Raw genomic sequence first — 14,969 nt, forward strand, 5'->3', positions numbered from 1 at the left:
GTAGGAGAACGGGGGAAAGGAAACCTTGTTTTCCCGTTTGTATGATGACCCAACTTGGATCCACTTTTCTTGTAGGCCATGCGGAAGCTTGCAAACGATAGGGTTAACTCCTCGAGCAGTGTCCAGGTAACTGAGGCCAGGTAGCTTAGGGTCAGTTTTGGCAAGCTGGACTTCGAGAAGAAGGTCGCTGAGTCTCTGGAACTCTATATTGTCCTTACCAGATATCCTTGGGAAATTTTCCAATCGTTTGAGCAATGCATTCTCTATGGCTTCAGGACTACCGTAAGTCTGTTCTAGACGCTCCCATGCTGCGGTGAGACCTGCAGTTGGATTGTCGATGTAAACTGACCTGAGGCTCTTGACACGTTCTGTTGACTGTGGGCCAAGCAACCCGATCAGCAGATCCAGCTCACGATCGGCAGTAAAACCGATACCGCCTAATGTAGTTTTGAAAGCGGCTTTCCAGCTTCTATAATTTTCAGGATGGTCGTCGAAGTTTACTAGGCCTGACTTGGCGAGCTCATGTCGAAGTAAGTACTTTACTACCTCTGTTGTATCGGTTGCCTCTGACTTTACATAGGAGGTTGCTGGTTGGTTGTTGTGGATAGCATTGTTTATGGTATCGTTGCAAAGAGACGTGGGAAGATATGGTGCAGCAAGGGCATTCAGCTGAATTGTTGGGTGAAGGTCTGGAACAGTACTGTTAGCAGGAGGCTGGCGACTTGCTTGCGGATTAGTGTGCCGTTTTGTGACATATGCGGGATCAGCATGACAGTCGGGAGCTGCACTGGGGTGGGTTTGCATGTAGGAAGTGGCTGGAACAGCTTTTACCTGATGATGTGGTGAAGTCCTTGCGTTGCCGTGAAACGTGGAGGTAATTGAGTGTTCACTGCTGTGGTTTAGAACATAGTTCTTAGTGCGTTCAAAAGGATCTTCTACATCTGCCTTGACGCTGACCCTTTCGCTAGCATCTTCATCTGCACCGATAGCTTGTTCCAAAACCTTTAGTTTTGCTGCAGCTGCCTCGTAGTTGCTCTGTTCCTTTAAAGCTTCAATTGCTGCCCTTTGACGTGCCGTTTGAGCTTCTATTGCTGCCTTTTGATGCGCTGCCTCGGCTTCCATTACTGCCTTTTGATGCGCTGCCTCGGTTTCCATTACTGCCTTTTGATGCGCTGCCTCGGTTTCCATTTCTGCTCTCTTTTTTGCATATGCGGCCCGTACCTTGATAGCCTCTGCTTCGGCGTGGGCATTCATTAGCTGTTCACTAAGCGTTGAGTGCCTTGAACTTCGGGATCTAGAGGAACCTTTAGAACGTCTGGTGGATACAGATTTGTGAGATACAGTGTCCCGTGGCAGCATTAATTTTGCTTCTGCCTTTGCTTTAGTTCGCTGGATAAAGCTTTCTCTTTCCTCATTAAGAAGCTGGGCATTGTTAAGTTGCTCTAAGGACTCCTCAGTGTTGATGCTTTGCAGAATAGTTTTATACTTGTTGCTTGTAGTCTGGTACAGTTCGTATGAAGCAGAGAGATGCTTTATGGCGCCCTCTAGTTGCAGTACCTCATGGCTGGGACATGAAATCACATCAATGTGGGTGAGGATTTTATCCCAAATCTGCTTCAAACTGGTTGCTAGTTCAGTTCTCATGGATTCATAGTTCTCTTTAACCTTCCAAGTGGGTTTCACAGAGCGTTTGGTCAATGCAGTGGACTCTGGGTCCTCATCCTGGCTTTCTCTGTGTGAAGCATGCTGTGGTGTTTCATCACACACTGAGCCCTTTCCACTCATGATGGCCTGCAGTACACAGGCTTGACTGTAGCAGTGAAGAGTGTCTGTATACTGTGAGGAGCTGTAACAAGCTGTGCTGGGGTTGTATGCAGAATTCTCATGCAATACACACAGTTACACTTCACTATGATCTGTTCTGTGACGCAGTTATCTCTGTGCAGGCTGCTGGATACGTTCTTTTACTATTCTGAATCGGTTACAAAGGCTATGAATGTATTTTTCAGTAGCACATGGAGCTCATTGCCCTGAAGAGATTATCCATCCCAAATCACCTTTCCAGATAGCTTACTCAGTCACAACTCACATGAAAGAAGATCTGGCGATGTTTATTCGTCGTATGATCCGTAGAATGCAAGTTACAACAGGTAAAAGAACGATTCTTGCAGGTAGAAGAAACACACAGGTCACATGAATTACAGCATTAAAATGACTGATACAGAAAAGAGGGGGAGGAGACTGAGCAGCATGCAAACTAAGGAATGCCACAAGAGTCAAACTAGATAGGGATTAAAGAGACAGTACATAATAAAAATAATATCATGTAACATGACAGGCGTTAGCCGGTCAGGAAATTGGTTAAATAACTGTCACAGAGAAATGGGTACAGGAACCTCATCTGAAGTCAGCTCTTTCTTCCTTTAGGGCAGTTCACACTAAAATGTTGTGCAGGAAAGGCGCGTTCCGTTCCATGCACATTTTCCACACCCCAGGTGAACGTGCTGCCCTTGTGAGTGGCATGCTTGTGCCAATGAATTGTTACTGGCACCCCAAACCCATTTTGAAAACATGCTGTGTTTGCGGCTGTCAAATTAATGTAGCACTCCCGAAGGAGCTGCTGGTTTAGATTTGGGCCTGCCGTTACCTTACTTTTCCTTGCACTCGTCTCAGGGGTTCTCCTTGAAGAGGTGGTTAAAGAAAGAAATGTCTGCGCCAAACACCCAGGGCCAGATTCTCATAGATCGGCGTATCTTTGTTCCGTGTATCGTATCCTATTTACGCTACGCCTCCGCAACTTAGACGGGCAAGTGCTGTATTCTCAAAGCACTTGCTCCGTAAGTTGCGGCGGCGTAGCGTAAATAGGCCGGCGTAAGCCCACCTAATTCAAATGTGGAACAGGGGGGCGTGTTTTATGTAAATGTTATGTGACCCGACGTGGAATATCCCAGTGTGCATTGCTCCAAAGTACGCCGCAAGGACGTATTGGTTTCGACGTGAACGTAAATGACGTCCAGCCCCATTCACGGACAACTTACGCAAGCAACGTAACTTTTTCAAAATTTGACGCGGGAACGACGTCCATACTTAACATCGGTACGCCGCATGTACGCCACTATGTAGCAGGGGTAACTTTACGCCGGGAAAAGCCTAACGTAAACGGCGTATCTGTACTGCGTCGGCCGGGCGTACGTTCGTGAATTTGCGTATCTAGCTGATTTACATATTTCTAGGCGTAAATCAGCGTACACGCCCCTAGCGGCCAGCGTAAATATGCAGTTAAGATCCGACGGGGGTCGGATCTAATAGAAATCTATGCGTAACTGATTCTATGAATCAGGCGCATAGATACGACGGCTCAGACTCAGGCCCCGTACACACGACAGAGGAACTCGACGTGCTTGGCACGTCGAGTTCCTCGTCTCGTTTTGGGATGAAGCCGCCGAGGAGCTCGGCGGGCCGCCTTCTCCTATAGAACAACGCGGCCAACGAGAAAATAGAGAACATGTTCTCTATTTTCTCGTCGAGCTCCTCGGCGGCTCCATCGAGCCAAAACTGTACAGACGACAGAGATTCTCGGCAGAATCCGGGTTTTGACCGAGTTTCTCGGCGAATTCTGCCGAGAATCTCTGTCGTGTGTACGAGGCCTCAGAGATACGACGGCGTATCTGGAGATACGCCATCGTATCTCCTTTGAGAATCTGGGCCTCTGTCTCTTTTTCTCCCGCCTGCAGAGAGGGTTTTTTATTTGCGAATCACGGATATTCTCCTAGGTCCAGAGGAACAACCACCGGATAGGCCCACTCTCACTGGACTAGCAGCCGATGCGAAGCTCGATCAAAAGATAGTCTCTGCCACAGACTTGGTGAAAGCAGAATTGCTTCAATGGTCTCTGCCACAGACCTGTGTAACCACGCACTGGGTTAACTTCTGAAGAAAAAGAACACCGCTCACAGTGCCAGGATCTCTCAGCCGCTCCGGCAGCACTGTGAGGTAAAGGTTGATCCGGATGCATCCTCCAATTGAGTCCTCAATTGCTCAGTCCTTTCCAGCAGGCAAGGTGACACAGGATCATCCCTGGATCAGTAGGCCCCAGAAAGTCCTGGGGCCTACATCTCAGTATTGAAGCCTAAGGCCAACGTGGCCCCAAGGCGGGAACAGCCAATACATCCCTGAGGCCAGGAGGGCCCTCAGGTCCGGATCAGGCAAAAACCGCCCCACAAAATGGTGTCTGTCTCTTAAGTACCCTCTCCCAGAATGCACAGCGGGTTGACCACGCCCTCTGAGCCACTTCTGAAAAAGGAGTACCCAATACATTCAACCTATTGTTTTTCCAACCTTGACCAGTGGTGACAGTGACACCTACTGTCAAGTGAAAAATGTGCAACCCAGCCGAACTGAAACAGAACCACAATTTAAATACAATCTTTCTGAGCCAAACTATTGCTCAGACAAACTATAATTTTAAGAGATAGCACCCACTCATTGGGAGCAGGGTGCTACATTACATAACCGGGATACAGTACCATGCGGTTTGGTGCAGCACGTTCTAAATAAGTAGTGCTTGCACTACTTTTTCCATGTCCCAGTGCGTTTTGCAGCCTATTAGAATAAATAGGCTGCCAAAACTGCACTGCAGGGCAATGCGCAGGAACATCCATGTTCAAACATTCTGGTGTGAATCGGTCCTTAAAGTACAGTGATGCACCAGAAGCCCCAAATTGCTCAATGGCAGCTGAAGACCCGAGTGCATGTCTACATTAAATCCAACAAAGCAACAATGGTAGCTGTTCAGATTCATTTGTAACTAGCCAAAAAAGGCAAAGTGCCCATGGTAGGGCAATATACAAAGCAATACAAAAATTCCTTAGCGTGCTCTCAGCTAGTCAGCAGAAAAAGTCTAATTAAACAGTTTCAACATCTCAGGATAGAAGTGAAAGAACACTCTCCTCCCAGGTGACCTCATTACTCGCATTGGTTACAATGGGTCCCATTCTGAGTCCGCCATTCTACTTTTGGCCGGATTTGTCGCTCTGCCAACTCTGCTAAACTATGATGAAGGCAGGTGATAACTATAATGGGTATGACCAAGGGGATCTTCTTTTTTTTATGTACCATAGTTAGGTCACATTCATTTGAACAATGCATGCAGTCAACATTCTCTTGGATGTAATTGGGGGATGCTGGGGAGAGAACTGCAATGAATGGAATAGCAAGATTCAAAAGTTACATACACGTTTGATGCCATTCTTACACAGTACCCAACGATCACAGAAGTGTGTACTGACCCATTCTGCTCAATACACCTTTACCATCATCAAAGTTGGCTGGTGCTTTCAAATGGATGTGAAGTTCCCCTTTTGGAAGACCATGTGAAGTGCTACCCCATATACTTGGAGACCTTGAACGCTAAACGCAGCCACTGTGCCCATCAATTGCAGCAAGTTTGCCCCCTCAAATACCACCAGTGTCAGGACCTGGATTTGAACCTGGGACCTTAGCTGTGTCTGGCAGTGAACCTTCTCACTGAGCTATCTGGGATGCTGGACAGCTCCCTGTCTGATCTGCTGAACAAACCCATCTGATCCATTGAACATTCCTGCCTTGTGTCTTGATTGTCTTGAACCTTGAACCCCTTGCTCCTCCCACAAACTTCCTGATATAAGCCATGTCTCTGCACTTCCTCCTTGCCAGAATATTGTGCTATCTCCAGCCTGTATGTTGCTCCTGTCTTCCCTGCTGCCGTCCATATTTGCTATCGACCCTTGGCTTGTTATCGACTACGCTTCTGCCTGATCCCAACCTACAAATACCCATTACCGACCCCTTGGCTTGTTATCGACTACGCTTCTGCCTGATCCCAACCTACAAATACTCATTACCGACCCCTTGGCTTGTTATCGACTACGCTTCTGTTTGATCCTTACCTGCTTATCTGCTATTGTACCCCGGCTTTCTCACCTCCTGGTGGGGCAATCCTGAGGACCGCGACCTGGCGCTAACACGCAGCAAAATCCATCTTCACCTTCAGAAGCTCTGGTGAATACCGGTTAGCGCTTAGATTCCGCACCTCAGGTGACCCCCGTGTCATCAGCCAGGGTGACCTGTTCTGCTGCTATAGCTACTGGCCTCTGAGCCTGACTCCAGACCGTGACAACCAGTTTGCCCCACCAAATGCAGCCAGTTTGCCCCCACCCCGCCCGGCACTTACCTTTCTTAGGTCAGCCGCCCTCCTCCACGCTCCCTCAATGTCATCTCTGCTCGCCTGTCGTTTCAGCCAGGTGACCGGGAACCAGACCCGGTGCACCAGATTGGCTGAGAGGTGGGTCAGTGTTAGGGAAGCGATTCCCTAACACAGAACTGTTTAAAAAGGGAACGCACAGCCGTGAGCCCTCTGTTTACCTATTTGGAAGCCGATTAGAGCCCACAGGCTCTAATCAGGAAGCCTATTAGAGCCTCTGACTCTAATCAGGCACTTCCAAAACACACCCACCGCTGTTATTCAGATGGCCGGCTCTTATTGTGGCGACAATAGATACATTCATGCAATGCATAAATGTTTCTATTGGAGATTGACAGGTGCAGGAGAGAGGGGGCGACGCTCCTGCGCCCACTATGGATGCACCGCCACTGGCTAGCTCATTCTCTTCTCAGTGGAGCCCTCCTTTCTCTAGCGTGGAGGTCTCCTCCTTTTCTCGGGAGGAATCCTGAACTGTAGTAAACTCCCCTAACCTATGGTTTCTATACACCCAGGGCCACCATCAGGGGGGTACTGGCATTACACCTGTAAGGGGCCCGATGGTCCCCAGAGGCCCGGTCTTTTTTGTCAGCACCAACCCCCCCCCCATCCCGCTTATCATCTCGTGGCAGGAGAGAAAAGAGATGACACTTTCGTTACCACAGCCCCCTCCCCCCACTTATCTTGCGAAAGGAGAGAGAAGCCCCCCCCCCAGATATCTGCTCCAGGGGGGCCCTGCCTAAAGCTGTGTAAGGGGCCCCAAAATTTGTGATGGCTGCCCTGTATACACCTACACAATCAGTTGGTGATGGTCAGCAAAAAACAGTGGACCTCGAGTTGGAAGCTTCATCCCACTCAAGTCTTTACCAAGCCTCCGGGCTCCAGGACCCTGACCAGAGCCAAACAGTCCCAGAGAAAACTGTAAATCCAATCAACCATCTCAGAGGCCACTTACTGTGTATGGGTAACAATGTTAGGTGACAATAGTGCTTCTGTATACTGACCTCTAGTGCACACTACACTGTGTTTCCTACTTCCATTGACATGGTCCAGCCTCGTCATGCTACATTTAACCAGGCATAAGAAGAATGAGCAATATGAATTTTGAAATCACTGCAGATTGAGGAAAACGGTGAATGAATAGCAATACACAATGCCAATAACATTAACACTTAGATTTAAAGCAGAACTGAAGTAACAAAAAAAAAACCTCCCATTTGAATGAATATTAACCCCAGTCCCCCACCACTTTATTATTGTTAATTTGTTAGAGAAATAATTAGGCAATGATGATGACTGCCAAGGCAATGGTCATGTGGTCTCCAATGCAGGAGAGGATAGCCCTTTAGATCAGGGCTCAAAATTTCAAGTCCTAAGCTACTAGCCAGGCCTCAAATGTTACTCGCCACCAGTTGCCCCGCCCCTAAACACGCCCTCAGAAATTATCTCATGAAATTACACTTAATCTTTTTATAACTTAATTCTGCATAAAACATTTAACAACAACTTTATCCCCCCCCCCAGTGCAGCCTGCACTGTTCCTCCCCCCCCCAGTTCAGCCTGCATCCCCCCCCCCAGTGCCAACTATGTTCCCCAGTGCACACTGTGACCCCCTCACCCCAGTGCATACTGTGACCCCCCCACCCCAGTGCAGCCTACCTGTGAAGGTGAAGATAGAGGGGAGCCGCTGCCTGGTTGATTACAGCGCTGGGGAACATAACAGCTTTCATTTTAATAGCTGTGTTCCCTGCCGCGCGCCGTCATATACAGCCCCTCCACCCCCGTCCGGGGAACGTTGATAAACAGATCACCCGTCCAATACTGGGATGGGTGATCTGTCTATCAAAGTTCCCCGGACAAAGGGGAGGGGTTGTATATGACGGCACGCGGCAGGGAACACAGCTATTGAAATGAAAGCTGTTATGTTCCCCAGCGCTGTAATCAACCAGGCAGCGGCTCCGGCTCTCCTCTCTCTTCCCCTAGAACGGCTCCCTTACCATCCAGGCTAATGACGGTTCTCGCGCCCCCCAGGCAGCCCACATTTGCCAGCCCTCAAAATCCACTCGCAAAGTGCGAGCAGCCAAGTGGAATTTTTGAGGGTTGCTTTAGATCATGGCTGGACAAATCCAAGGAGTCAGGGAGCCAAAGATCCTTAAAAATTACAGTTGGCACCTTACTTTTGAGTTTTTGTTCTAGTTCTTGTCAACGGAGCAGGCTTCTAAGAAAATTGGATGGCTTCTTGGTTGGACAGAATGGTTCCTGAATCCCATATTCATTTGTCCAGCCCTGCCTTAGACACACAGCTGCTGCTCTGCAATAACATCAGTCCTATGGGATCCTCTAATAGATACCATATTTCCGATCGCCCAGTATCATCTGTTAGAGGCTGGTGATTGGCTAACTGAAGTGTGGAATCACGGCACAGGAAGTCATCTGTACCCGGTACATTATCTTCCTCCATTATCACATCTTTATCTGTATTACTTTCCATTCCAGTAAGCTTTACTTTACAGCTGATTAACTGAATCAATAGCTTTTGAACATGAAACAAATCGTATTTGCCATTATAGTTGCCACAAGAGCTGCTTAACATCTGAAATATAATTCACGCTTTATGTCTTTAGAAATAGACGTATTTCAGCATAGTGGAAGGTTTCAGTAATGATATCTGAGAGTTTTACTGCCTTGTCACCTCTCTTTATTGCTTCACTGGCGTAACACAAACTGAAGTTGAGCGAAATTAGGAAACAACACAAAACCAAAGCTAAAGTGGAGCCATTGTCCAAAGCAACCAATCAGATCTCTTGTTTAATTTTTGAAGGATCAACTCCATTTGACTACGGTAATTAGTATAGCAAGAAACCTTTGGCACTTAAAGTAACCCTGTCATGACATTTAAATATGCCAAAAAAGCATACCTGTCAGTGGTGGCTGGTGCTCCCATTTTTTGGGGGGCACAAACGGGAAAAAAAATATTGCAGCCTCACTGTGCCCATCAAATGCAGCCACTGTGCCGTCAATTGTCACCACTGTGCCATGCCATCAAACGCAGCCACTGTGCCATCAATTGTCACCACTGTGCCATGCCATCAAATGCAGTCACTGTGCCATGCCATCAAACGCAGCCACTGTGGCATCAATTGTCACCACGGTGCCATGCCATCAAAAGCAGCCACTATGCCATCAATTGTCACCACTGTGCCATGCCATCAAACGCAGTCACTGTGCCATCAATTTTCACCACTGAGCCATGCCATCAAACGCAGCCACTGTGCCATCAATTGTAACCACTGTGCCATGCCATCAAATGCAGCTACTGTGCCATCAATTGTCACCACTGTGCCATGCCATCAAGCGCAGCCACTGTGCCATCAATTATCACCACTGTGCCATGCCATCAAATGCAGTCACTATGCCATCAATTAGGACACCACTGTGCCATGCAATCAAACGTAGTCACTGTGAAATGCCATCAAACTCAGCCACTGTGCCATGCCGTCAAAATCAGTCACTGTGCCATGCCATCAAACACAGCCACTGTGCCATCAATTGTCACCACTGTGCCATGCCATCAAACGCAGCCACTGTGCCCCTCAATTGTCGCCACTGTGCCAATTGTCACCACTGTGCCCTTTAATTGTCGCCACTGTGCCCATTGTTGCCACTGTGCATGTCACTGTGCCCTTTAATTGTCGCCACTGTGCCCATTGTCACCACTGTGCCCATTTATGCCACTGTGCATGTCACTGTGCCCTTTAATTGTTGCCACTCTGCCCATTGTCACCACTGTGCCCATTGTTGCAACTGTGCATGTCACTGTCCAGGGCTCAAGTCCTGCGGGAACGCGTGAACGGAGTTCCTGCACTTTTTTCACAGCAGGAACTCAGTTCCCTTTGCAGGCCGAGAGCAGCCGAGCCGCCCGCGCCAATCCTTCACTAAGCGGCGATGCCCAGCTCCAGTCACTTCTTTCTAAATCCTGCCATAACTCGCGGCAGACCTCCGCAGTGTCTCCTGAGAACAATGACAAAAGCTCCCAGGAGACATTGCGGCATCGAGGAAGTGACGGAATACCCGCACACTACCCGATGAATCCATATACAGGAAGCGGCCAGTAACATAAAGGATTACTAAGGTACAGTGGATCGAAAAAAAAAAAAAAAAAAAAAACATGCTGGCTCTGATAGGCACTTCCGCACAGCCAACCAGCTGCCGTTATTCAGGTATCCGGCGCCCAAGGTCAGGCCATCTGAATAGACCAGCAGCAGCTGGCAACAATAACATACATTCATGCATTGCATGAATGTATGTTATTTGCGAGAGCCAGAGGGGGCGGCGCTGCAGTCAATATTAGTAAAAACGACATTCTTAAATTCTTAAAGGGCCCGTTTTTTTTTTTATGATTACAGGAGGGGGGGGGGGGGGGCACCACTTATACCTGTTAACTAAAAGGTTTATTGTGTACTATAGGTCAAGTGCATCAATAATTTAAACAAAATATTTCTTGGGGAAAATGTCTGTAATGATGACTCCAGTATCTGGGGGGAACTGTATCGACTGTGATTGTATGGTAAGGGGGTGTGCTGTTAGTGGGGTGCACATTCTGTAAGGGTCATACAGTTGGGGGTGTACGGTATAGGGATGCACACACTGGTGATGGTGGTGTAGATAGTGTAGAGGTACCGTAGTAGTGTCCCTACTACAAGTGGATGAGAAAGGTAAGGCACACATTTACCTAATATATACTATGCATACTATATATATAGTATATTGTCAAAAGTAGGGTTGTCCAGATACCGATACCAGTATCGGTATCGGGACCGATACCGAGTATTTGCGCTAGTACTCGTACTCGCGCAAATACTCCCGATGCCAAAATAGAATACTTTTTTTTTTTTTTTTGTGACATCGAACACAAATTGGATGGCACCATTGGATGGCACTGATAGGTGGCACTGGCATTGATTGAATGGCACTCATAAATGGATGGCACTGATAGGTGGCACTGGCATTGATTGGGTGGCACTGATGAGATGCACTAATAAGCTGCCTCCCTGCACTGATGCACTAATGGGCACTGATCTGCACTGATAGGTGGCACTGGCTAGCTGCACTTTTGGGCACTGGCACCGATGAGCTGCACTGACAGTGATCACTCCTTCAATGATATGTAGTTTTCCAGTACCGTATGCTAAAAAACAGCCCCACACCATGATGTACCAGTTCTTCATAATTCTAAAGAAAATATCTTTGGTCTGTATTGTGGTTTGAAAACGGTCACATGACATAAAAAAAAAGTATCGGTATTCGGTATCGGCGACTACTTGAAAAAAAGTATCGGTACTTGTACTCGGTCCTAAAAAAGTGGTATCGGGACAACCCTAGTCAAAAGTATTGGGTTGCCTGCCTTTACACACACACACACATATGAACTTTAATGGCATCCCAGTCTTAGTCCGTGGGGTTCAATATTGAGTTGGTCCACTCTTTGCAGCAATAAAAGCTTCCTCTTCTGGGAAGGCTGTCCACAAGGTTTAGGAGTGAAGCCCTGTAAACACGCTCGTCACATTCGATGCCGTCGCCGCCATCTTGCTTCACCCTACCTATGCCTTGGAAGCTACTGCGCATGCGTCAAAGTCATTTCGAGCATGCACGTGTTTCCATGCAGAGGTAAGTATACATACGCTCGGGTTTCACGGCAAGAAAACACTGCCAAGAATCTCACGATGAGAAAAAAGAGAACAGGCACTGATGTTGGACAAGAAGGCCTGGCTCACAATCTCCGCTCTAGTTCATCCCAAAGATGTTCTATCAGGTTGAGATCAGGACTCTGTGCAGGCCAGTCAAGTTCCTCCACCCCAAACTCGCCCATCCATGTCTTTATGGACATTGCTTTGGGCACCAGTGCGCAGTCATGTTGGAACAGGAAGGGGCCGTCCCCAAACTGTTCCCACAAAGTTGGGAGCAGGAAATTGTTCAAAATGTTTTGGTATGCTGACGCCTGAAGAGTTCCCTTCACTGGAACTAAGGGGCCAAGACCAACCCCCGAAAAACAACCCCACACCATATGCCCCCCTCCATCAAATGATTTTACCATTGCAGTCCCGCCATAAGTCACTGATTGCCGCTATTACTAGTAAAAAAAAAAAAATTCCATCAATATATCCCATAGTTTGTAGACGCTATAACTTGCACACTATACGCTTATTGGGATATTTTTTCCAATTTTTTTTAGCAGGATACATATTGGGCTAAACTACATTTTTTTTATTGGATATGTTTTATAGCATAATGTAAAAAATATATAAATATTTTTTTAAATTGTCGTTCTTTTTTTGTTTATCGTGCAAAAAATAAAAACTGCAGAGGGGATCAAATACCACCAAAAGAAAGCTCTCTTTGTGGGGGGAAAAAAAGGACATAAAGTTGGGTACGTGTCGCACGACCGAGCAATTGTCAGTTAAAGTAACGCAGTGCCATATCGCAAAAAATGCCCTGGTCATGAAGAGGGGTAAATCTTCCAGAGGTCATGTGGTTACGTATACAGCTGAACACTTTGGGGGTTATTTATAAATCCACTTTGCACTACAAGTGCAAACTACAAGTGCACTTGAAATTGCACTGAAAGTGCAGTCGCTGTAAATCTGAGGGGTAGATCTGAAATGAGGGGAAGCTCTGCTGATTTTATTATCCAATCATGTGCAAGCTAAAATGCTGTTTTTTCCTTGCATGTCCTCCTCGGATCTACAGCGACTGCACTTCCAAGTGTACTTTCAGTGCAATTTCATGTGCACTTTGCACTTGTAGTTTGCACTTGTAGTGCAAACTGGATTTGCCTTCAGTACATAACCCCCTTTGTGTTATATCTGTTCCAAATTTTCAGATCATAACAGCAATCCAGGGAGCTCCTAGATTCCTTTGCACTCTGCATGTACGACACGTGAATCTCAAGCACTGTTATCAACCCAGCCTGGTTTCCTTTGGTGAACTACAGAACACCTCCCCGATGCTATTGAGATAAGAAGAGGGGCTGTTTTGTAGCACAGTGGTGTAGTGGATGGTTAGTTAGTAGCTTAGTGGTTAGTCAGTTAGTTAGGTGGCTTTGTTAGTGGTTAAACGTTATTGTTAGTAGTTAGTTTGATCAGTGGTTAGCATTGCAGTACTGGGGTCCCTGCCTGAAATCCCAACCAGGACACTACCTACATGGAGTTTGCATGTCCTCCATGTGTATGTGTGGGTTTCCTCCCAGACATGCTGGTAGGTTAATTGGCTCCGATCTATTATATGCATGCATGTGAGATGGAGAGCTTAGGTTGTAAGATCCGCGAAGACAGGGACTGGCGTGCATGTACAGCGCTGCGTAAATTGCTGGTGCTCTATAAATACCTGTCATAAATAAATCATACAATAAATAGTCCTGTCTTAGGGTGACAACACGATTAGGTAGATTCACAGAGAGTTACGGTGGCGTATCAGTAGATACGCCGTTGTAACTCTGAATCTACGCCGTCGTAAATTTAAGCGTATTCTGGAAACCAGATACGCTTAAATTAGGCTAAGATACGAGCGGCGTAAGTCTCCTACGCCGTCGTATCTTAGGGTGTATATTTACCCTGACTGCTAGGTGGCACTTCCGTTGTTTTGCAGCGTCAAATATGCAAATGAGCAAGATACGCCGATTCACGAACGTACGTGCGCCCGTCGCAATTAGTTACGCTGTTTACGTTAGAGATACGCCGGCGTAAAGATAAAGCTGCTCCCTAGGTGGCGCAGCCCATGCAAGGTATGGACGTCGGAACAGGCCTATCTTTTTACGTAGTTTGCGTAGGTCGTACGCGAATAGGGCTGTGCGTAAGTTACGTTCACGTCGTAGGCAGTGTTCGACGTATCTTAGGCATTCTATCCGACGCATGCACACTGGGATATGTCCACGGACGGCGCATGCGCCATTCGTTAAAAACATCAATCACGTCGGGTCACTAGTCATTAACATAAAACACGCCCCCCTGTTCAACATTTGAATTAGGCGCGCGTACGCCGGCCCATTTACGCTACGCCGCCGTAACTTAGGAGGCAAGTGCTTTGTGAATACAGCACTTGCCTCTCTGACTTACGGTGGCGTAGCGTATATGCGATACGCTTCGCCGCCTCAAAAGTAAGCCAGTCTATCTGAATCTGGCTATATCCCTCCATAAATACAGTACAGTGAGTGAGCGTTGTCACACTCAGAAAGGAAGTATGTTACTGGCAGGATCACCAGTGGAAAACAAAGAAAAGACGGCGTAAAAGAAAAAGAAAACTATCCACCACATCTAAGGACTCGGAATCTGCAATGAATTACATTCTCGTTCTTAAAGGGGTTGTAAAGGTTCGTTTTTTATTTTCTGAATAGGTTCCTTTAAGCTAGTGCATTGTTGGTTCACTTACCTTTTCCTTCGATTTCCTTTCTAAATGTTTTTTCTTTGTCTGAATTTCTCACTTCCCGTTTCTCCTCAGTAAGCTTGCCCCCATCATCCATGGGGGTTAGTCAGCCAGAACAGCTTACTGAGGAGGAACAGGAGGTGAGAAATTCAGACAAAGAAAAAAAACATTTAGAAGGGAAATTGAAGGAAAGGGTACGTGAACCAACAATGCACTAGCTTAAAAGAATAAAAAACAAACCTTTACAACCCCTTTAAGTTTAGATACACTTTAAGGTGGAACTACAAGTCACAGCATGCCCATGAAAAAAAGG

At 47.0% G+C, this 14,969-nt stretch overlaps 1 protein-coding gene across 2 annotated transcripts in view; it reads right to left on the reverse strand.

Moving 5' to 3' along the window:
• The window catches only part of RCAN2 (regulator of calcineurin 2), a 174,918-nt gene that overhangs the window by 99,673 nt on the left and 60,276 nt on the right, over positions 1-14,969 (reverse strand). The gene's annotated exons all lie outside the window — the stretch shown is intronic.

The sequence above is a fragment of the Rana temporaria genome, chromosome 4 (genome assembly GCF_905171775.1).
Source record: "Rana temporaria chromosome 4, aRanTem1.1, whole genome shotgun sequence".
Lineage (NCBI taxonomy): Eukaryota > Metazoa > Chordata > Amphibia > Anura > Ranidae > Rana > Rana temporaria.